Source organism: Canis lupus, chromosome 4 (genome assembly GCF_003254725.2).
Source record: "Canis lupus dingo isolate Sandy chromosome 4, ASM325472v2, whole genome shotgun sequence".
NCBI lineage: Eukaryota > Metazoa > Chordata > Mammalia > Carnivora > Canidae > Canis > Canis lupus.
Window position 1 is genome coordinate 24,738,252 of NC_064246.1, and position 22,046 is coordinate 24,760,297.

Genomic DNA, 22,046 nt, shown 5'->3' on the forward strand with positions numbered 1-22,046 from the left:
ATTGTATATATAGACTGACAGTATTTTACTTCCTTTCTTTTTGATCTTTAATATTTCTTAATTACAAAGGTAGTTAATATATATGCGCAGTGTAACAAATTCAAAAAACACAAATGTGTAAAATATGTAAATGAAAAGGTAGAAATCCTCCATATATGGCCCAAGGACTTGTTTTTTTCTTTAAATAGATTTTTTAAAAGAACGCTTTTAAGCTCATAGCAAAAGCAAGTAGACGGTACAAAGATTTCCCATATACTCCCTACACCTATCCACATACAGCCTCCCCCTCTATCAACATAGCCCACCAGAGTGGTATATTTGTTGTAATCAATGAACCTATATTGATACATCCTTATCACCCAAAGTCCATAGTTTGTATTACGGTTCACTCTTGGTGTTGTACATTCTATGGGTTTCAACAAATAGATAATGACATGTATCCATCATTTTTGTATCATATAGAGTAATTTCATTGCCTTAAAAATCTTTTGTGCTCTACTCATTCACCCCTCCCTTGACATTTTTCATATCAGTAATTCAGTTATTTATATATATATATATATATATATATATCCTTTGAATGGTTATATAGTATTCCATTGAATGATGTATCAGATGAGGTATTTTCTAAACCTCTGCTAATACAAATGATGCATCCACAGATACACGTGCACCCATGTCTCAGGGCAGTCTTGCTGTTTCCATAGGATAGAGTCCTTCAGTAGGATGGTTGAATCACACAGTATCCTCACATTTACCATTTTGATAGAGACTACCCTCTAAAAGCATTCATTTATTCAGCAAATATATATTGGGTGAGATTTTGTGTCTGACACTTATGAGACCCTAGGTATTCAGCTATGAGCAAAACGACACAGGCTCATCCTGTGTCGCTAAACAGACATTATCACTAAACAAATAATCACGTGAATTAATATATTATGGGGATTGTGGTAACTTCTTTAAAAAAAAAGAACAGAGTTGTCAGAGAATGTACAAAGAGGAAACTAATTTGTACTAGGAGTTTAGAGACAGCCTCCCTGAAGCTGAGACATCCAGGATGAATAGGAAGACTAGAGAGACCAGGGGTCTGAGGATGACTGGGGAGCAAGGGGCTTTCCAGACAAAGAAAGCCTGTGTAGAGGCCCTCAGGTGGACAGTGTGCTAAGTTGGAGGAATACCAGAGCCAGTGTCAGGGAGAAAATCTGGAGTCAAGGCTAAAGAGGAAGGCTGGGCCAGGCCACATTTGGCTCTCTAGGTTGCCTGATTTATAGTCTCCCCAGTGGAGCCTGAAGGGTTCCATTTCCTGCACCTTTGAGAGCAGCGATACTTAGAAGTGTTCTCTTACTTCATTCTGTTACTATGTGAACATTCTTTGATAGTTGACATTTCTTAATTTTCAGTAAAAGCCTTTTCGAGAAGCGAGGAACAGCTCACATTGAAATTGTCAGATTCAAAATGCACATCAAATTTACTTCACAACATTAACCAAATTCCCCAAGTCCCTGTGCATCCCAGCATATTTTTTCTATTTTAGGACTTCAAGTATGAGAGAAATTTCCTGTTTCTGCAAAATCAATTTGTTCATCTAAAGCAAAATGTGCTTGCTCCATTCAGCTCATGTTCTGGAAGCTCCTTCTGGGGGTCCTGGATCCTGCATTGTTCTAGCCAATGAGATGTAAGGCCTAGATGGGAGGGAAAGTGCTTGGCAGCTGGCCTTTTAGATTCACATTTTTTGTTCCATCCTCCTTGGCTACAGGTACTGTCAAATACAGGCTCCCCAGTCTGTGTGTCTCCTCTGGGCTCCCACAGCATCCTGGGATAAACGTGTCATAGTGAGCTCCACACTGATACTTAGTTTTTTTTATTGGTGTTCAATAGTATTTTGTGAATGGATGTATTGTATCAACAGTGGGTTAGAAAACATCTAAATTGTAGTATATCATGCAAAGGAATACTACGCAAGCATCAGAAAGAATGCAGTTGATAGAGACCTTCTATATGGAAGGTTGTCCATGAGCTATTAAGAAGAAAAAAGCAACACATATAGTAAAATCTTTTTCTTCTTAAAAATTTTGCATACACATATATGCATACATATATGGAAAACATCTACCTCTCTATACACTTCTGTATTGTCTGAATCTGTTACAGTGCATTCACATCACTTTTGTAATTAAAAGAACAAAGGAACAGGGTGCCTGGGTGGGTCAGTTGGTTAAGTGTCAGACCCTTGATTTTGGCTCAGGTCATGATCTCAGGGTTGTGAGATGAAACCCTGCCTTGGACTTTGTGTTGGGCATGGAGGCTGCTTATGATTCTCTTTCTTTCTCCTCCCAACCCCCCCTCTAAAAAAAGTTTTATTTTATTTTTATTATTTTTAAGATTTATTTATTTATTCATGAGAGACATGGACTGAGAGAAAGAGGCAAAGACATAGACAAGGAGCCCGATGCAGAACTCGATCCCGGATGCCGGGATCACGACCTGGGCTGAAGGCAGGCACCCAACTGAGGAGCCACCCAGGTGTCCCTAAAAAAGTTTTAAAAACTGAAAACAACAAAGGATTTGGGGCACCTGAGTGACTCAGTCAAAGTGTCTGGGGGTCCTGGATCCTGTTTTGTTCTAGCCAATGAGATGCAAGGCCTAGATGGGATCTCAGCTCAGGTCTTGATCCTAGGGTTGTGAGTTCAAGTCCTTCACTGGGCTCCATGCAAAAAAAAAAAAAAGAACAAAGGAATGAATGAGTAAGGGACTTTTTAGATTTCTTAGAGATTTGAATGGAGAAGGAAACTCTGTCCTTAAGTTTCTATCCCCTTCTTGTTTACAAAGTCTGAGACTTGTTCTTCCAACTTATATTTGAATAATAATGAAGAAAGGAGACATTTCCAAAGGGTGTTCATGATATAACAAATAAAAATGGTTTCTGAACAATATGACCCCATTATTGGGAAAAAAATGTACACGTATAGAAAAAGGTCTGGAAGCAAATTGCTGATAGGGCTGTCCCTGGATGTAGGGTGGAAGAGGAGAAACCTCTACTTCCCTTGCTTGAATATTTTATAATATGCATATATATTTTTTTTACTAACGAAGACAATAATGAAAGCTTAATTTCCTTTAAAAATATTTTTCTATATTTCCTCTTCTTTCAAGATTTATTCATTAATTCAGAAAATGTTTATTGAGCCACTGTTATGAGCCTGACACAGGGCTAGAGCTTTTTCTTATTAAGGAACCCGCAGCCTGATGGGGAAGACTCACAAAGAACAATGTGATAGGAATGGATGTATAACACCAACTGTCATGGGGCCCTCCATCTGCCAGAAGAGACAAGGAATGACCAGAGAAGGCTTCAGAGAGATATAGCTTATGTCGAGTGTTGGAGAATAAAGAAAGGTTTGCCAGTTGGACAAGGTGGGAAAGGCTGTTCCAGAGAAAGGGAATACCCTGTCTAAAAGCAGCTTTTATAGAAAGAAGATATCCTGCTGGTGAACATTAAATAGGTCAGTGCAGTAGAAGCACAGGGGATGTGAGGGAAAGATGAGCTGAGGAAACAGACACTCTAAGAACAATAAGAAGCCCTTGAAGAACCAATTGCTGCCCCCATTTAATAGTTTACAAAACTGAGTCACAAAAGGTTAAAAAACTCACCCAAGGTCACACTGGGGGATAACACCAAGCCAAAAAATAGTTGTAGAGTTTTTATGCTTCAGGCTAACGCACTTCCTGGGCCAGGACATCCTTGAGAGCCTTCTGATGTTCTAACTTGAAGCACTCCAAGTTGTTAACAGTGAAGAACAGGCCCAACCTCACAGTAGGCTCTGACCACACTGGCCACACACTTGGCACACACCCCTGTACCAGAAGCCACAGGAGAGCTTTCTCTAAGAGAGCTTTCCTAGAGAATGGCATGTATACACTTAATCTTGAATTTGATGGGCACGCCTCAGAAATGATGGAGGAGGCAGATCTCTAAGACACTAGCTGTCTTGGAAAAGCCACTTTTCATTCTTGCTGCCAGCATGTAAGTGGTACTTAGGCCACTTATTCCTACCCAAGACAGACAGCCATGGATGAAGCAAGAGCTCAAATCCAGAACTTTATGGTGCTGCATAGGCTTTGGAATTGGAAAGAGCCCATTCTCACACTCATTCTAAAGGCAAGAATGAAAAGACCAATGACTCCATGTGTTGGCAGGGATGTGGAGCAACTAGGCTGTTTTTTGACAGTATTAAATAAAGTAAAACCTATTCCTACCTAAGAAGAATGTTCATGGCATCGTTATTCAAAAGGGCTCTAAAACTGGAAACCACCTCAATATTCATCAACAAGAGAATGGATGAGTAAACTGGATAGTATATTCATAAAATCAAATACTGCTCAAGCAATAAAAAGGAATAAATTGATACATACAGTGTGGACAAATCCTAGAACACTATACTGAGCAAAAGAAGCCAGATATAAGAGTATGATTTCATTCATATGAAGTTCAAGAATAGGTAAAATGAATGTATGAGGATAGAAGTCAGAATATTGGTTACCTTGGAAGTTAGGGGGAGTGGGTACTTGCTGGAGAGGGGCACAGGGGAACTCTTTAAGAATGATGTAAGTGCTCTAATTTTAATCTGGTTGGTGGCCACATGGGTATACACATATTAAGTATATGCAAATGATAGTTCAATAAAGTACTGAGAGAGAGAGAGAAAGAGAGAGAGAAAGAGAGAGAGAGAGAGAAGCAAGTCTTGACTGTAGCTCCCAGTTCTACTACTGTGACCCCTGGGCAAATTACTTTAACATTTATGATCCTCTTGTCTCATCTATAAAATGGGGATAATAATAGTACCATTCTCATAGGGTGGTGTTTTTTAAAGATTTTATTTATTTGAGAGAGAGAGAGAGAGAGACAGCAAATGGGTGTGGGGTAGGGACACAGGGAGAGGGAGAAGCAGACTCTTTGTTGAGCAAGGAGCCAGATGTGGGGCTCAATTCCAGGAACCTGGGATCATGACCTGAGCCCAAAGGCAGATGCTTAACCGACTGAGCCACCCAGGTGCTCTCATAGGGTGGTTTTAAAATTAAATTTGTATTTTTATTTTATTGTGGTAAGAACACTTTACATGATATCTGTTCCTAACAGATTTTTAAGTGTATAACACAGTATTGTTAACTACAGGCATAATGTTATACAGATCTCTAGAACTTATTCATTTTGCATTACTAAAGCTCTAAACCTATTGATTAGCAACTCTCCAGCCTGCCCTTGGCCACCACAGTTCTGTTTTCTGCTTCTAGGAGTTTGACTATTTTTGGTGTCTCATGTAAGTGCAATCATATAATACTTGTCTTGTAACTGACTTATTTCATTTAGTGTGATGTTGTCAAGGCTCAACCATGCTGTCACATATTTTTAGGCTTTCCTTCTTTTAAAGGCTGAATAATATCCCATTGAATGTATATTTCTTTCTTTTTTTAAAAAAAGATTTATTTATTTATTTGAGAGAGATAGAGCATATTTGTGGGGTGGGGGTGGGATGGGGGAAGGGGGTTGGGGGGAGGGGAGAGAGAATATCTCAAGTGGACTCCACACTGAGCATGGAGCCCTGCATGGGGCTCAATCCCAGGACCCTGAGAGCACGACCTGACCTGAGCTGAAACCAAGAGTCAGAGGCTTAATGGACAATGCCACCCTGGTGCCCCTACATTTTCTTTATCCATTCATCCTTCAGTGAACATTTAAGTTGTTTCCACATCTTGACCAGTGTGAATAGTGGTGCAATGGACATAGAAGTGCTAATATTGATTGGTGATCCTGATTTCAATTCTTTTGGATAAATACCCAGAAGTGGGATTGCTGAATGACACAATAATTCTATATTTTCAATTTTTTTATTTTTAAAAATTTTTATTTAAATTCCAGTTAGTTAACATATAGCATATTAGTTTCAGATGTACAATATAGTTATTCATCTATTCTATGTGATATCCAGTGTTATCACAAGTGCACTCCTTAATTTCCATCACTTATTCCACCCATTCCTCCCAACCACCTCCCCTCTGGTAACCATCCAGTTTGTTCTCTATAGCCAAGAGTCTATTTCTTGGTTTGCCTCTCTCTCATTTATCCTTTGCTCATTTGTTCTATTTCTTAAATTTCACATATTAGTGAAATCATATGATATTTATCTTTCTCTGATTGACTTACTTTGCTTAGCATACTAGTCTCTAGCTTCATTCATGTCATTTCAAATGGCACGATTTCATTCCTTTTTTATGGCCGAGTAATAATTCATTACATGTGCGTGTGTGTGTGTGTATACCACATCTTCTTTATTTTGATGGACACTTGGGCTGTTTCCACAATTTGGCTATTATAGACAATGCTGCTGTAAACACGGGGAGGGGAGCTTGTATCTCCCCCCGCCCTTTTTTAAAGATTTTGTTTATTTATAAATGAGAGACACAGAGAGAGAGGCAGAGACACAGGCAGAGGGAGAAGCAGGCTCCATGCAGGGAGCCCGATGCGAGACTCGATCCCAGGTCTCCAGGATTACGCCCTGGGCTGAAGGCGGTGCTAAACCGCTGAGCCACCTGGGCTGCCCCTCCCCCCTTTTTAAAGTAGTCTCCACACCCAGTGTGGAGCCCAACACAGACTTGAACTCATAACCCTGAGCTGAGATCAAGAGTGGGATGCTTAACTGACTGAGCCACCCAGATGCCCCAGAATGCCTTTGAATTAGTATTTTTGCATTCTGTAGGTAAATAGCCAGTAGTGTAATTGCTGGATCATAGAGTAGTTCTATTTTTAACTTTCTGAGGAAACTCTATATTGCTTTCCAGAGTGGCTGCACCAGTTTGCATTCCCATCAAGAGAATACTCCTTTCTCCACATCCTCACATACATCTGTTCTTTCCTGTGTTGTTAATTTTAGCCACTCTGACAGATGTGAGGTGATAGCTCATTGTGGTTTTGATTTGCATTTCCCTGGTGATCAGTGATGTTGAGCATCTATTCATGTGTCTGTTGGCCATCTATATGTTTTCTTCGGAAAAATATCTTTTCACGTCTTCTGCCCATTTTTAAATTGGATATTCATTTTTGGGGTGTTGTTGAGCTTGATAAGTACTTTATAGGTTTTAGATAGTAATCCTTTATTATATATGTCATTTGCAAATATCTTCTCCTATTCAGTAGGTTGCCTTTTAGTTTTATTGATTGTTCCTTCACTGTGCAGAAGATTTTTTTTAAAGATTTTATTTATTTATTCATGAGAGACCCACAGAGAGAGAGAGAGAGAGAGACAGAGAGAGAGAGGTAGAGACAGAGGCAGAGGCAGAAGCAGGCTCCATGCAGGGAGCTTGATGTGGGACTTGATCCCAGACTTCAGGATCACGCCCTGGGCAGAAGGCAGGCACTAAACTGCTGAGCCACCCAGGGATCCCTGTGCAGAAGATTTTTATTGTGATGAAGTTCCAATGGTTTATTTTTGCTTTTGTTTCCTTTGCCTCGGGAGACATATTTAGCAGGAACTTGCTACAGCTGATGTCTAAGAGGTTACTGCCTGTGTTCTTCTCTAGGATTTTCATGGTTTCGGGTCTCATATTTAGGTCTTTGATCCATTTTGAATTCATTTTGGTGTTTGGTGTAAGAAAGTGGTCCGCCTTCATTCTTTTTTATGTTGCTGTCCAGTTTCCCCAACACCGTTTGTTAGAGACTATCTTCTTCCCTTTGGATACACTTTCCTGTTTTGTCGAAGATTAGTTGACCATATAGTTGTGGGTTAATTCTATTTTCAACATTTTGAAGAACCTCCACATTGCTTTTCATAGTGGCTACACCATTTTGCATTCCCAGCAAAAGTGTAGAAGGTTCCAGTTTCTCTGTATCCTCACCAACTTGCCTTTTACATAGCACTTGTTTTAAGAGTCAAATGATGGGCTCCTGACTGGCTCAGTTGATGAAGCATATGACTTTTGATCTTGGGTTGTGAGTTCAAGCCCCATGTTGGGTATCAAGGGTACTTAAAAATAAAGTCTTTTTATAGAAAGAGTCAAATGAAGTAGTACCAAAAAATCTCTTAATCTAAAAGCCTGAAAAATACCAAGAGTTTGGCAAAAAATTATTCTTACTGTTGGTCTCTTACTCACCACCTACTCTTACCAGGAACAGGCCCCTGAAGCCTCACAACCCATCTTCAAAATAACCCCAGTGGCACCTCTGGTTAGCAGCACTTCCAAGCCTCACACGACTAAATGCTATCACTTGCAGAATCCATGAAGCTCCAAGTGACTAGAAAGGAGTTTCATCGAATTCTGAACAGGAAGCAGCAATGGCAGCTGATAATCTGTGACCTGAATATAGCCATCCATTATCTCACTGTGGTTTCTTGTTTCTCTGACAGAGGAAACACCCACGACTTTCTTGAAGTTATTCTAAACACCCAGTTTCTTGTTTAGCTCTGGCAGGATAATGTTACCCCTGGGCACTCCTGTGCTTTGGGCTATGGCCTCCTTGCCTTCCTGGGGCTCCCGGGTGAGCAGCCAACCTGTGGGGTAACTGTCCTCTCATCTTGGTGGGTGGTGATAGGAACAAACCAGTAACGAGCCCAACCGTAGGTATAGCTGTTGGAAAAGGAAAGTAAACAAAGCAAGAAACCTTAACGACAACACCCACTTTTTGTTCTTCTTCAAGAAACCAATGAGGCAGAACTGACACACTGGGAGAGTATGTGTCACCAGTTCCTTCTTATCATCACTAGTTTCTAAATTGCACTCTATCTCCAGATGCTTCTCTCTGGTTCTGTTCTTCTCAGAAACAAGGTCCCCGTGGGTCCACCCTCTAGCTGAGGAGCAGAGCCTGGGCCCAAGTCTCAGGTTTGAGCAGAAAATGGATGTTGACTCTTGTTTTTTGTGAAACCCATTGTCCCGGAGGTTCTTGGCCAAATTGCACAGCAGGTAATTTGTTCTTTGGCTTCACCTTCCCCTGGCTGCCTCCTGTCCAGCCTGTTCTCTTCCAGAAGGTTTTGTGATACCATGTCACTTACTAGTGCATCTGGGAAATGCATTCTGGAGAATTATGGATTTCATGCGTTGCCTCTCTCAGGAGTACTTATATTTTAAAAGAGAACTCTCAAGACAGTAATGCTTAAATCAAAGGACTCCAGCTCTACGTGACTTCACGGGACCTGTGTTTGGTGGGGAGAAGGCCTGAGGACTCTCTCTGGCCCCCTGGTGGCCATCACTTCTCGGTAGGTTCTCTGGGTGTGGATGACAGCATGACTCTTGGTTTAAAAGACTGTTCTTTTTCTGAAGAGGAACAGAAAGGTGGAACTCCTATAATTTGGTCAGAACAAAATGGGGAAGCTGTAAAAGCAGGTGGCTACAGAGCCCAGGAAAATGTGATCAAAAGCTGCTCTCACAGGCACAGAGCTCGTGCTCAGAGCTAGAAGGCCCCAGGAAGGCTGGAGGAGTCAAGAGTCACTCAGGGATTCTGGGACCCAGTGGAAGCAACACACCACATTAGCAGGGATGAAACCAGCATACTGACTGCTTTGCCACATTGCCAGCAGAGCCCTGAGCAATCCTTCACCTCAGAGCTCATTCTCTTCAATGAAAAGACGCCAGGTGGGAAAAATACACACTGAGATGTTGATAGTGGCCCATGGGTGTGGGTTGAGAGGTGAAGTTGGTTTCTTCTCAGTGTTTAATTAGAGATGAAGAACATCTAAGAATGACAGAGTCAGAGGTTTATTGTGGGGATTTGACATCATGCAACCGTGGGAGCTGGTTCAACAGCTTGCATGCACTTGCTGCTTATGTTTTTGGGGCTGGGCCTGAAATCAGGAAGGTAGGTAGTCAGGAAGAACAAAGAGATGTGAAATATGGGGGAGCGGGAGCAAACCAGAAATTGCAAGAAAAATGTGGCACCACAAGGGTGAAGTAGAACTGTCATATCAATCTCTCACCGCCTCCACAACCTCTAGCTTCAGTGATGGCAATGATCTGCAGAAGGAGTTGGATCCTTTGGCAAGGAGCCACACGTTTGACCCAGGAGGTAGACAAGTCGAAGGACAAAATCTGTTGGGAACTGTGAGTCCAACTGCCCTCCTGTGCCAACAAGATGAGTCAGCAGATCTGAGACAACTTGTGTGAACTGTAATGGTGCCTGCCTCTATTCAGACCTCCTGCGCAAAAACATGGCTCCTTCCCTTCTGCCCTCCAAGGCCTATGCAAATTGTCTCCTGGCCAACTCTAGCCCAGAACCAGACAAGGAAAAAAATTCTGAAAAACATAGTTCCAATTTAGCTAAATTGACATAGTACAAAGCCATCATCATTCCTTTCTGTATTTGCCAAATCTTTTTCAATTAGCATGTATTACTTTGATAACTGGGAAAACAAAACTTAAAAAGCCCCTAGCATATCCAATGGTTAATAAACATGTGAAAAAATACTCAATTCTCTAATTAGCAGGAAAATGCAAATTAAAAGAGCAATAGGAGGGCAGCCTGGGTGGCTCAGTGGTTTGGTGCTTCCTTCAGCCCAGTCCCACGTCAGGCTCCCTGCATGGAGCCTGCTTTTCCCTTTGCCTGTGTCTGCCTCTCTCTCTGTGTCACTCATGAATAAGTAAATAAAATATTAAAAAAAAAAAAAGCACAATAGGAGATGCCTACACATCACACCAGAAAGGCTAAAATAAAAAAGGCAGACAACACTAAGTGTTGGTGAGGATATGGAGCAACTGGAGCTCTCAGACATTGCTACTGAAGTGTAAATTGGTTACAACCACCTTTGAAAAATATCTGACAATATCTATCAAAGTCAAAGATATGTATACCTTAAAAAAAAGATATGTATACCTTAGGATGAGCAATTATGATTTGTGCACTTTTCTGTATATATGTCACACTTCCACAAAAAGTTAGCAAAAAGAAAAAGACAAAAATTAGTAATCTCTGGTTTAGGAAACTAATCATAACAACTCTTATTATATCACAAACTGAGGGGATTCAAATGCAATATTGTGGATTACATTGCTTGGGGAAAAAAACCCTGAGGAATATATAGACATGGGAATAAGGAGAGAGAGAATATATTTTTAAAAGATTTTATTTATTTATTCATGAGAGATACAGAGAGAGGCAGAGACATAGGCAGAAGGAGAAGCAGGCTCCCTACAGGGAGCACAATGTGGGACTCGATCCCAGGACCCTGAGCCAAAGGCAGACACTCAACCACTGAGCCACCCAGGTGCCCCAAGGAGAGAGAATATTGAACCTGGATTGGTATCTTCTTTTCAATCATAGTAAAATATATGTAATTTTTTTTTCTAAGAGAATATGTGTGGTTATACGTGTTACAGAGAAGGTACTGGTTAGTGAGAAGTGAGAAGGAAAGCAGGTTTCCTGTGTCCTTGGTTAGCTTTTGTCATGATTCATTCTGCTTCCTCAGCTAAGGCCTCATGACCAATCAGGGAAATTCACCGCCCCTTGGAGTCAGTCCTGTCATTGCCTGTGGGTGATTCTCTAGCCTCCTGAAGTCACACTAGATCTGATGACAGGAGCTCCTATGAGCTCAAGGAGTGTCATTGAACCTAGATCCCACTCTGTTCTTCCCCACTACCACAACACACACATTTAACCTCACCAGTGACCATCTCTGCCCTCAAAGTTCTTCATTTCATCAGGAGCCATGAGAAAGACCAGGATTACAAATTCAGGGAGGGCTTTATTTATTTATTTATTTATTTATTTATTGGAGACAGGGGAGAGTGGCAGAGGGAAAGAGAGAGAGAGAGAATCTTAAACAGGCTCCACACCCAGCATGGAGCCGAATGTGGGGCTTGACCTCACAACCCAGAGATCATGACCTGAGTCACAATCAAGAGTGAGATGCTTAACAAACTGAGCCACCAAGGTGCCCCTGAGTAAGGGCTTTAAAGGGCAGTCTTAGGACAGCAGTAGTGGCATCAATTTTGCTTTCCAGAGCATGATGTGTTTGCGTTTTTAGGCTCCTTGGGCAGTTGGTTCTTTATTTGGCTCCAACACCTTTCCTCTCCAGCACCATCTGGAGAGGAAAGGAACACAAAGCTCTTAAATATCTACACCAGAGCAGAGGGCAAGGATCACAGAAAAATCTATCTTTGACAATGCCACTGGAGAGAAACAATTGAGTACCTACTGTGTACTTGGGTATGATGCTCCCAGCAAGACACCCGCGCCTCTTGGAGACCAGCAGAGGGCTTAGGACTCAACCAAGTGCAGGTTCCCTAAACTAGAGCTTTTTAAGGGGAAGAGAAATCTGGATAAATTACAGAGGGTGACTCATTCTCCCTCTTCCTGGAAGCCCTGTCAATCTCAGATTTTATTCTACTAAAATCAGGTTAAAATAAACACCACAAACATTTATATGAAGAGAGATCTGGAAAGAATACAGTGCTTATTTTTGAGTGGTGGATTAGGGTTGATATTCCCTCTTTCTCATACTTTTTAAGGCAGCCTGTGTAATAAACACATCACCTTTAGAAAGGAAGCACTTGGAATCAAACCTCAGCTTTGCTGTGTACTGGCTATGGGAGTTTGGGCAAGTTACTTCACCTGTATGAGCTTTAATCTTACTATCTGTAAATGGGGATAATAAAAAAACCTACCCGAATAAAATGATGCACATGAAGTGCTTTCGAACAGTGTCTTATGCAAAGAAAATACTCCATCAAGGCAAAAGGAGGAGGGGCTCAGCCATGGAGTTGGGGATCGGAGTTAAATCGGACTGTGAATCTTTCTTTTTTGACCTCCAGTTGATGAGCCATCTCTTTCTCCTCTGGGTTACTGTCCTCTGCCCCCAAAGCTCAGACTCAGACATTAGAGTAATCGCCCCCAGTTAGCTCTGCTCTGGCAACATCTCTGATTCTAGAGAAGCCTGGTGCACACTGGCTACCAGATGGTTTTTTGCCATGATCTGGGTGCAGGGGGACCCCAGCAGCTCAACACAAAGCTCCTATCATTTTCTCTCCTGTTCTGACATGCTGTGTCTGCTTTAAAAACCTCTTAAGATTGGCCCCTGGAGCCTCTCTCTGTGTCTCTCATGAATAAATAAATTAACAACAACAAAAAGGGACACCTGAGTGACTCAGTGGTTGAGCGGCTGCCTTCGGCTCAGGTCGTGATCCAGGGGGTCTTGGGATCAAGTCCCACATCTGGCTCCCCGCAGGGAGCCTGCTTCTCCCTCTGCCTAGGTCTCCCCTCTGCCTCTCTCTCTGTCTCTCATGAATAAATTAAAAAAAAAAAAAAAAGATTGGCCCCTTGAAATCATACCTCTTTAGTTCCTGGTGCTGGCAACTCATTTCACTTTGTTTTTTTTTTTTTTAATTCCACTTTTAATAAGACATTCACTGCTAAGTCATCATCAAGATAGCTCTAGAAAAGGGACATAGTCCTTAGAAGAGGCATTCTCCTTGTTTTTTTCTGGGGTTGTTCCTTTTCCTATAAGTGGATGCTTGCTCTGGCTCCCCCGGCCTGGCCTGGCCTGGCACTCAGCGCACACCCTGGGTCTTGCCTGTTGTCACACTGAGCATGCCTCCTGCAACCGTGGCTGGGGCACACATTCTCCCATATTTGGGAGTAAGCTGGAGACTTGGCGGCATGTGGGTTTCTGTTTAAAATTCCAAAGCCAGCGGGGCGTATATTATCCATTTCCTCAAATCCAACACGCTGTAAAGCATGAGTCAGAGTCGGATAAGCTTCTTCCCAGGGGAAGTTGTGTCAGTTGGTTAGTGAGTGTAATTAAACAAGGATAATGTTCACTGGCATTAGCTGCAGATTAATGCAGAGGAAAACAAAATCTCCATCTTGAGTTTCCAATCTTCCTGCCAAGATAAGACAACTTCACCAAGTGTCACCGATCAGAGAAGGCAATCCAACCTTTTTTTTTTCTAAATAGATTTTCTTTATTCATGAGAGACAAAGAGAGAGAGAGAGGCAGAGACATAGGCAGAGAGAAAAGCAGGCTCCCTGTGGGGAGCCCGATGTGGGACTTGATCCCAGGACCCTGGAATAGGACCTGAGCCAAAGGCAGACTCTCAACCACTGAGCCACCCAGGCGTCCCAGCAATACAATCTTAATGCAATTTGAGGGGCATAGGAAGACCCTTTCACTAATTGTCTCCCTACACATAAGTGAATAATGCAGATATTAGGAACTTTGGAGAGGAGATGTATATTGTGATTATTTTTAAGGTATTTTGCAAGGGGGGTTACATGTTAGCTAATCTCAATGAGGATTATTTTATCTGATTTAATCGTCATCACTCAGGGCCAGGTGGTTGAAAGCAGACTCTGAGGGAATGGAACATGGGACAGATAAATTTTGATAAGCACTGGGAATGATATTCAGCTTATTGTGCTTTGCATACCACTGGGTCCTTTGGGAGGAATGACCAGGAGGAAAGTTAGGAAATGAGGGGTGTGTAAGGGATATTGGAAACCTATGGTTTCTATTGCACATTTTAGCCTAGACAAACCCTTTTCCATATTATGGAAGTCACAAAATAGAAAGTCAATTCCACAAAGGCTGTTGAGATCATTTAGTCCAACCTCTCTTCAAAGGAGAGCAAACAGAGGTCCACTCAGAAAGGTTAAGTAATTTGCCCAAATTCACCCAGCAAGTTAGTGGCAGAGTTGAGACTTAAGTCCCCTCTTTTCTTTGGTAGTGGAGCTGCTCCAGGAGCCACAATTGCTGACACTCAGGTTGACCTCACTGGCCCATCCTGCAAATATCCACTTGGTCCTGCCTTTTCAAATATAGCCTCTGCACAGGGGAGGAGAAGCAATGCTACAGTATCTGAGAAAGTACAGTGTCTGCCATTAAGGTCCCTCCTGGCTTGATCAGCATAAATAATTCTAAAATGTATTTTTCTTTGTTCCAGTAAAAAGTGTGCTAAATTTCATATAACTGAGATGTAAAGCTTACTGTTGACTAGACCAACTTCTGGGGTTAAAGAAAAAGGATTCTTGAATGTTCTTTTAGCTATCTGATGAAGCATTCCCCCCTCACCCACCGCCCTCCCTGCCCCGTACCTTCCACTTGACCAAAGTATTTAGAAATATACCGGTCATGGGCACCTGGGTGGCCCAGTCGGTTAATCATTCGACTCTTGATCTTGGCTCAGTTCATGGTCTCAGGGTCCTGAGATTGAGCCCTGCACTAGGTTCTGTGCTGGGCGGGGACTCTGCTTCAGGATTCTCTCTCTCCCTCTGCACCTACCCCACCCCCCTGCTTGCTTGCACATATATGCTCTCTTTCTCTTTCTCTCTCTCTCTCAAATAAATAAATAAGTAAATCTTTTAAAAAGGGAAATATACTTGATATTTTTGCCATTTCTCTGTGTTTCAGTGTTTTCAAGTGCTCCTTCTGATGTAGGTCAAAGCATTTTGTTTTTCTTAAATGTAAGATTGTATTCTTTCTGCCCAGATAGCATGGGAAAGACTTTTCCAAATAAGGAAGTTTTGCTGGAGTGTGTGTGGCTCAGGCAGCAGCAGTTGCTGCCATCCTAACTTAGTCAACTACAGTAGCTCCCCTCTCCACTAAGCCAGGAAGCATTTAGGGACCCATTAGCACTTCTGCACAGCTGAACCATTGGGGTTGGAGGTGCTGCCAGCAGGTGGTTGTGGCAACCAGGGGCACAGAAAAAAAATTGTAGAGAACGGAAGGTTTGGTTTCGGTATAGCTCTGCTCTCCACATTCTCTCCTTCCCAGCCCCAGCATCTAGCAAGTATTTATTCTCTATTCAGGACAGATAGTGGGTGCTCTGATTTTTTTGGACTCAGATAGATATGAGTTAAAATCCTGGTTCTCCTTGTATAATCTGTGTGACCTTAATAACTTGTTTAGACTCTTCCCCCCCTTTTTTAAAGATTATTGATTGATTGATTGATTGATTGATAGCATGAATGGGGGCAGCGGCAGAGGGAAAGGGAAAGAGAATCCCAACCAACTCTGTACTGACTGAGCACAGAGCCAGACAAGGGGCTTGATTTCACAACCCTGAGATCATGACCTGAGCCCAAATCAAGAGTCGGATGCTAAACCAATGGAGTCACCCGGGTGTCTTTTACTTTTTCCCCTTCTTTTAAAATAAAAATTATACTGCTTATCTCATGGTGTCGTTGTGAGCCATAAGTAACCTAACAAATTTAATGTATGTGGTATGTTCCAATTCCCCTTTGTAAGCTATAAAATTACTTGTTTTCCATCTTTTTAAAAGCACCTCCTCTACTATCAGAACATCTTAGTTCTGTACTTAAGCAAGGGTTAAGAGGTAAGTGTAGTTATTAAAATAATTTGTGCTAAGGTGTGAGTGCCTACAATAAAAATGTATTAGCCCATATGAATTTCTGACTTCTGTAACCAGGGATGTTGTTGTAAGCAAAATGAAGAATGTCCTTGCAATAATTAAAGACATATCTTCTTTTGTAATGCTTCTTAAGTTACATCATTATGTCTTACTCCATTTGTCCCTAAAGCCTACTCAGGCCTTTAGGATGAGAAGACGCAAGTGCTCCATAAAAGTCTACACTATTCTGGAAACTTGATAAATAGGATCATATTTTTTTCTTTCTAGATAGAAGAATGTTCATCATCATATTTTCAAAAATGTTGAGAGACACATATTCTTCTAGACTGCAAAGTTCAGATCATAATATAGTGAGTCTTTTTTTTTTTTAAGATTTTATTTATTCACGAGAGATACACAAAGAGAGGCAGAGACACAGGCAGAGGGAGAAGCAGGCTTCTCGTAGGGAGCTCCATGTGGGACTCGACCCCGGAAGCCACCCAGGGGTACTGAGAGAATCTTAAGTAGACTCCATACCCAGGGTAGAGCCTGACTCACCGCTGGATCTCACCACCCTGAGATCATGACCTGAGGCAAATGAAGCCGGGAGCTTAACTGACTGAGCCACCCAGGTGCCTATTTTAACAATTTTAGGTGCTGGAAAATTCTGTATCTTCTCAATTTCAATCTTTTGGGTTATAAAATATAAATTTCCCAAATTAACAAAAATTAAAATCCTGGAAAATAGTCTTTCCATAATTTGAGATAGGACAAAACACAGTGACAGAATTTAAAAATTAGGCCACTATGCACAGTTTGAGCTTTCCTTCTAATCTGTCTCTTTTGCTTTAGTAGGATAAATGTAAATACATTTTGGATTAGCTTGGTGTCATTATGTGAAAAGTGGAGTGTTCTTAGTGGATATGATGTTCCTATTTAGGGCGATGGAAATGTTGTAAAATTCATTGTGGTAAGGATTGCACAACTCTGTGAATATATTAAAAATCAATAAATTGTGCACTCTAAATGGGTAAGTTGCGGAGTATATAAATTATATCTCAATAAAGCTGCTACACACACATACACACAGAAAGATAGCCTCAAGAAAAGCACTTGTTAGCTTGTAGGTACTTACAAGTTGGGTGGTTAAAGGCTATAGGACTCCTAAGGTCTGGAAAATGGCCCTGGTATCCATTTGGAGATCCTAGTGAGTGGCTACTAGTTGAGTCCAAGCATTGGTGGGTCGAGCTGGGTTGAGAATCTCACAAGCTCCCCATTTTGCATCCTGGTTCTTCTGACCAGAAACATGAATAAAGCAATAAAAAAAAAAAAAAGGCTAGGAAATGTCTTCTAAAATACATTTAAGCAGTGATTTCTATCTAGTATTGCTGCTGTTTTCTTCTAAAAAATCAAATTTCTCTTTCAGTCCTATAAATAGAACACGACTTATTGAAGGGATATCATTATTTAAGATTGGAGTCGCAAGAGAAATCATATAATTACTAATTCCACAGGCAATGAATTAAAATGGAGTGTTCAAATCAGCCAGAGGGAAATGAGACAGGATCTTGGGGAAAATGCTAGATTATTAACAGAGTTCTCTTGCACTAAAACAAAAAGCCTTAGGGGTCAACATGAAATTTAGCTGGACTTGCTTTGCTTTGAAGATCCAAATGACCAATGGAATATTTAAAGGAACTCTTTGTAGATTAGGAAATTTAATACTGTTAGTAGTTGTTTCAAGATCAATTTTGGTAAAAAAAAATAGTACCACAAGTTCATTAATTTTTGTGCCCAGGAAATTTTTCTTCCTTGGTTTATAAAATGGAAACAAATAACTAAAAGGACAATTCAAACCTTAAATCAGCAGCCTCCATTTTCTCTGAAACACCAAGAGAGCAGGGTGAAAATTTCCAGCTCAAAGCATGATTTGATAATTTAAGAATGCCTTTAAATTAGTAAACACTCAAAATTAAGGTTGACTATACATTTAAAAATAATTTTTAGAATTTCAAAAGCAATGCATGTTCATCATAAAAATACAAGAATGTAGGGGCACCTGGGTGACAGTTAGTTAAGCAATTGATTCATGGTTTCAGCTTAAGTCCTGATCTCAGGGTCCCTAGGATCAAGCCCCATCTCAGGTCCACAATCAGGACTGAGTCTGCTTAAGATTCTCTCTTCCTTTCCCTCTGCCCCTCCCCCTACTCTCTCTCGCTCTCTAAAATAATTAAATAATTTTTTTCAAAAAATGTAAGAATGCAACAGCATATAAATCATTACTAATAATTACTAACAATTAATACGTGCTTACAAAGTGCCCAGTAGTAGGTTTAGAGGTATCTAATTTAATCCTCACAAACACCTAGATAAGGTAGTTATTATTATAGTTTCCTTCACTTTGCAGACAGGGAAAGTGAAGTTCAGCGAGGTTAAGTAACTTGCTTAAGGTCTCACGTCCTGTGAATGGTAGAATCAGTATTTGATTTGATTTGATTTGATTTTTTTTACTGCAGCACTTTATTTTCCTCACACAATGAGGCATCCCTGGGGCCTAATGTTCTCACATGACAATAGAAAACCAAAACTTGTCCACGTCTCTTAAAGAATTTAAAATTGTGTACAGGGCAGCCCCGGTGGCTCAGCAGTTTAGTGCCGCCTTCCGCCCAGGGCGTGATCCTGGAGACCCGGGATCGAGTCGCATCGGGCTCCTTGCATAGAGCCTGCTTCTCCCTCTGCCTGTGTCTCTGCCTCTCTCTCTCTCTCTCTCTTTCTGTCTCTCATTAATAAATAAATAAAATCTTAAAAAAGAGAGAGAGAGAGAGAATTGTGTACAAAAAGCTTACATAAATTAAAAGGATGAATAAATTTACTGTTGGAAATGCAAACCAATTTCCAACTCAAGGCAACTAACAACCCACTGTGTTTTGGCAGGAAAATATCTGGTAAGAAAGGAAAGTGGGTTTACCTAGGCTCATACCTTCCCAACCCTGTCAGACCGGCAAGACAGAAATGACAACTGGTTCAGGACTCTTGCCAGCCTCTGGCAAGATTTTCTAGAGAAATCTTGGAAGAGGCAGCCCTTACACATTAATATCCTGCACAGATCAAGAACCTCACAGTCAGGAGCACCTGGGTGGCTCAGTCAGTTAAGTGTCTACCTTCTGGGAATCCCTGGGTGGCTCAGCAGTTTAGCGCCTGCCTTTGGCCTGGGGCGTGATCCTGGAGTCCCACATCAGGCTCCCTGCATGGAGCCCGCTTCTCCCTCTGCCTGTGTCTCTGCCTCTCTCTCTGTCTTTCATGAATAAATAAATAAAATCTTAAAAAAAAAAAAAAAAAGTGGGGCAGCCCTGGTGGCTCAGAGGTTTAGCACCGCCTTCAGTCCAGGGCATGATCCTGGAGACCCAGGATTGAGTCCCACATTGGACTCCCTGCATGGAGCCTGCTTCTCCCTCTGCCCGTGTCTCTGCCTCTCTTTCTCTCTCTGTGTCTCTCATGAATAAATAAATAAAATCTTAAAAAAAAAAGTGTCTGCCTTCTACTCAGGTCATCATCCTGGGATCCTGGGATTGAGCCCCATGTCAGCAGGGAGCCTGCTTCCTCCATTCATGCTTGTTCTGTCTCTCTAGTGTTCTCTCACTCTCAAATAAATAAATAAAATCTTAAAAAAAAAAGAACCTCACAGTCTTGCAGATTCTAAAATGAATGGATTTCTCGTCCATAAACATGTTCTCAACCTCAGGATGAAGTATGATGGACAGTGAAGGTAGAATGGAGCCCCCAGTCCACACGGAGTACTTGCGTTCAGGAGGAGAGATGATCTCGCTCTTCATTGTGCTGGGTGTCAGAGCTGTGATCTCCTTCTTCATCCGGTCTGCATTGCTGGGGTACATGGCATTCCCACCAGACAGACTGTGTTAGCATAGATGTCATTCTGGATACCAACATCATACTTCATGATGGAATTGAAGGTTGTCTCCGGTATCAAAGGATGCCATACCCAGGAAAGAAGGCTGAATGAGAACCTTGGGATAGGTGGAGCCGCTGTTGCCACTGGTGATCACCTGCCTATCTGGCAGCTCGTAGCTCTTCTCCAGGAAGGAGGAAAATGAGGTGATGGCTATCTCTGCTTGAAATCCAGGGCAATGTAGCAGAGCTTCTCCTGGATGTCACACACAATTTCCTGCTTGGCTGTGGTGGTGAAGCTGTAGCCATACTCTGTGAGGATCTTCAGGAGGTAGCCTGTCAGGTCTTGTCCAGCCAGGTCCAGATGCAGGATGGTATGGGGCAAGGTGTGCCCCTCATAGTTGGGCACAGTGTGGGTTACCCCATCCTCAGAGGCTATGACAATACTAGTGGTGTGGCCAGAACCATACAGGGACAGCACAGCCTGGATGGCCACATACATGGCTGGAGGTGTTGAAGTTCTCCATGATCTGAATCATCTCATGATTGGCCTTGGGGTTCTCGGGACCTTGGTCAGCAGCATGGGGTGCTCCTCGGGGGCCACGTGCAGCTTGTTGTAGAAGGTGTGGTGCCAGGTCTTCTCCATGTTGTCCCATTTGGTGACAATGCTGTGATTAATGACATTCTTGAGGGTGAGGATGCCCTGCTTGCTCTGGGCCTCATTGCCCATGTAGGAGTCCTCCTGGCCCATTCCCACCCATAAGACCCTGGTGTCAGAATCAACAGATGATGGATGGGAACATGGCTCAGGGTGCATGGTCTCCAGCAAAGCTCGCCATGCGCATGCCACATCGGTTGTCAGTGATGAGTTCCAAACTCCTCTTCCATTGCGATTGCTGAAGGTGGTGGGAGAATGCAGAATGCAGGCCGGCTACAGCAAGTGAGCTAGAATCAGGATTTTACACCATGAAGTTGCATTCAATGTCTAAGTGCCTAAATTCCTTTATCCTTTAAGTAAAGTTCTCATCAACTTCTATAATCATCCTCCCTCAAATTAACTATTATTTACTGTTCACTGCAGATTAGAAAGATAAAGTTTGGGCAGCCTGGGTGGCTCAGCGGTTTAGAGCCGCCTTCAGCCCAGGGTATGATCCTGGAGTCCTGGGATCGAGTCCCGCATGAGGCTCCCTGCATGGAGCCTGCTTCTCCCTCTGCCTGTGTCTCTGCCTCTCTCTCTGTCTCTTTCTCTCTGTCTCTCATGAATAAATAAATAAAATCTTTAAAAAAAAAAAGAAAGATAAAGTTTAATAACTGGAGAATAACCATTAGCTTTCTCATAAAAATATCAATGAATCAGATGTATTATAAAAGATACAAAATTAATCAGATGTATAAATGTATTTAAATGTAATTAAATATAATTAATTATATAAAATTTATTACATATATAATTAATGTATTATAAAATATAATTAAATATTCATAGACTTAGATGTCAACCCAAGAGAAATGAAAACTTATGTCTACATAAGAACATGTATCTGAATGTTCATAGCAGCATTACTGATAATACTGAAAAAGTGGAAACAATCCAAATGCCCACAAGCTGCTGATTAATAAGCAAAATATGGCATATCTACATAATGGAATATTATCAGTAACAAAAAAAAGTGAGGTACTGATACGTACTATCATATGATTGAGCCTTAAAAACATGCTAATTGAAAGAAGTGAATCACAAAGAACCACATACTGATTGTATAATTCCACTTATATGAATTGCCCAGAATAGGTGAATCAATAGAGACAGA

General features: G+C 41.6%; 1 pseudogene; it reads right to left on the bottom strand.

Annotated features, from left to right (window-relative positions):
- Positions 1-9,238: 9,238 nt before the first annotated feature.
- On the bottom strand, positions 9,239-21,107 carry LOC112651998 (actin-like; annotated as a pseudogene).
- Between the last annotated feature and the right edge of the window lie 939 nt (positions 21,108-22,046).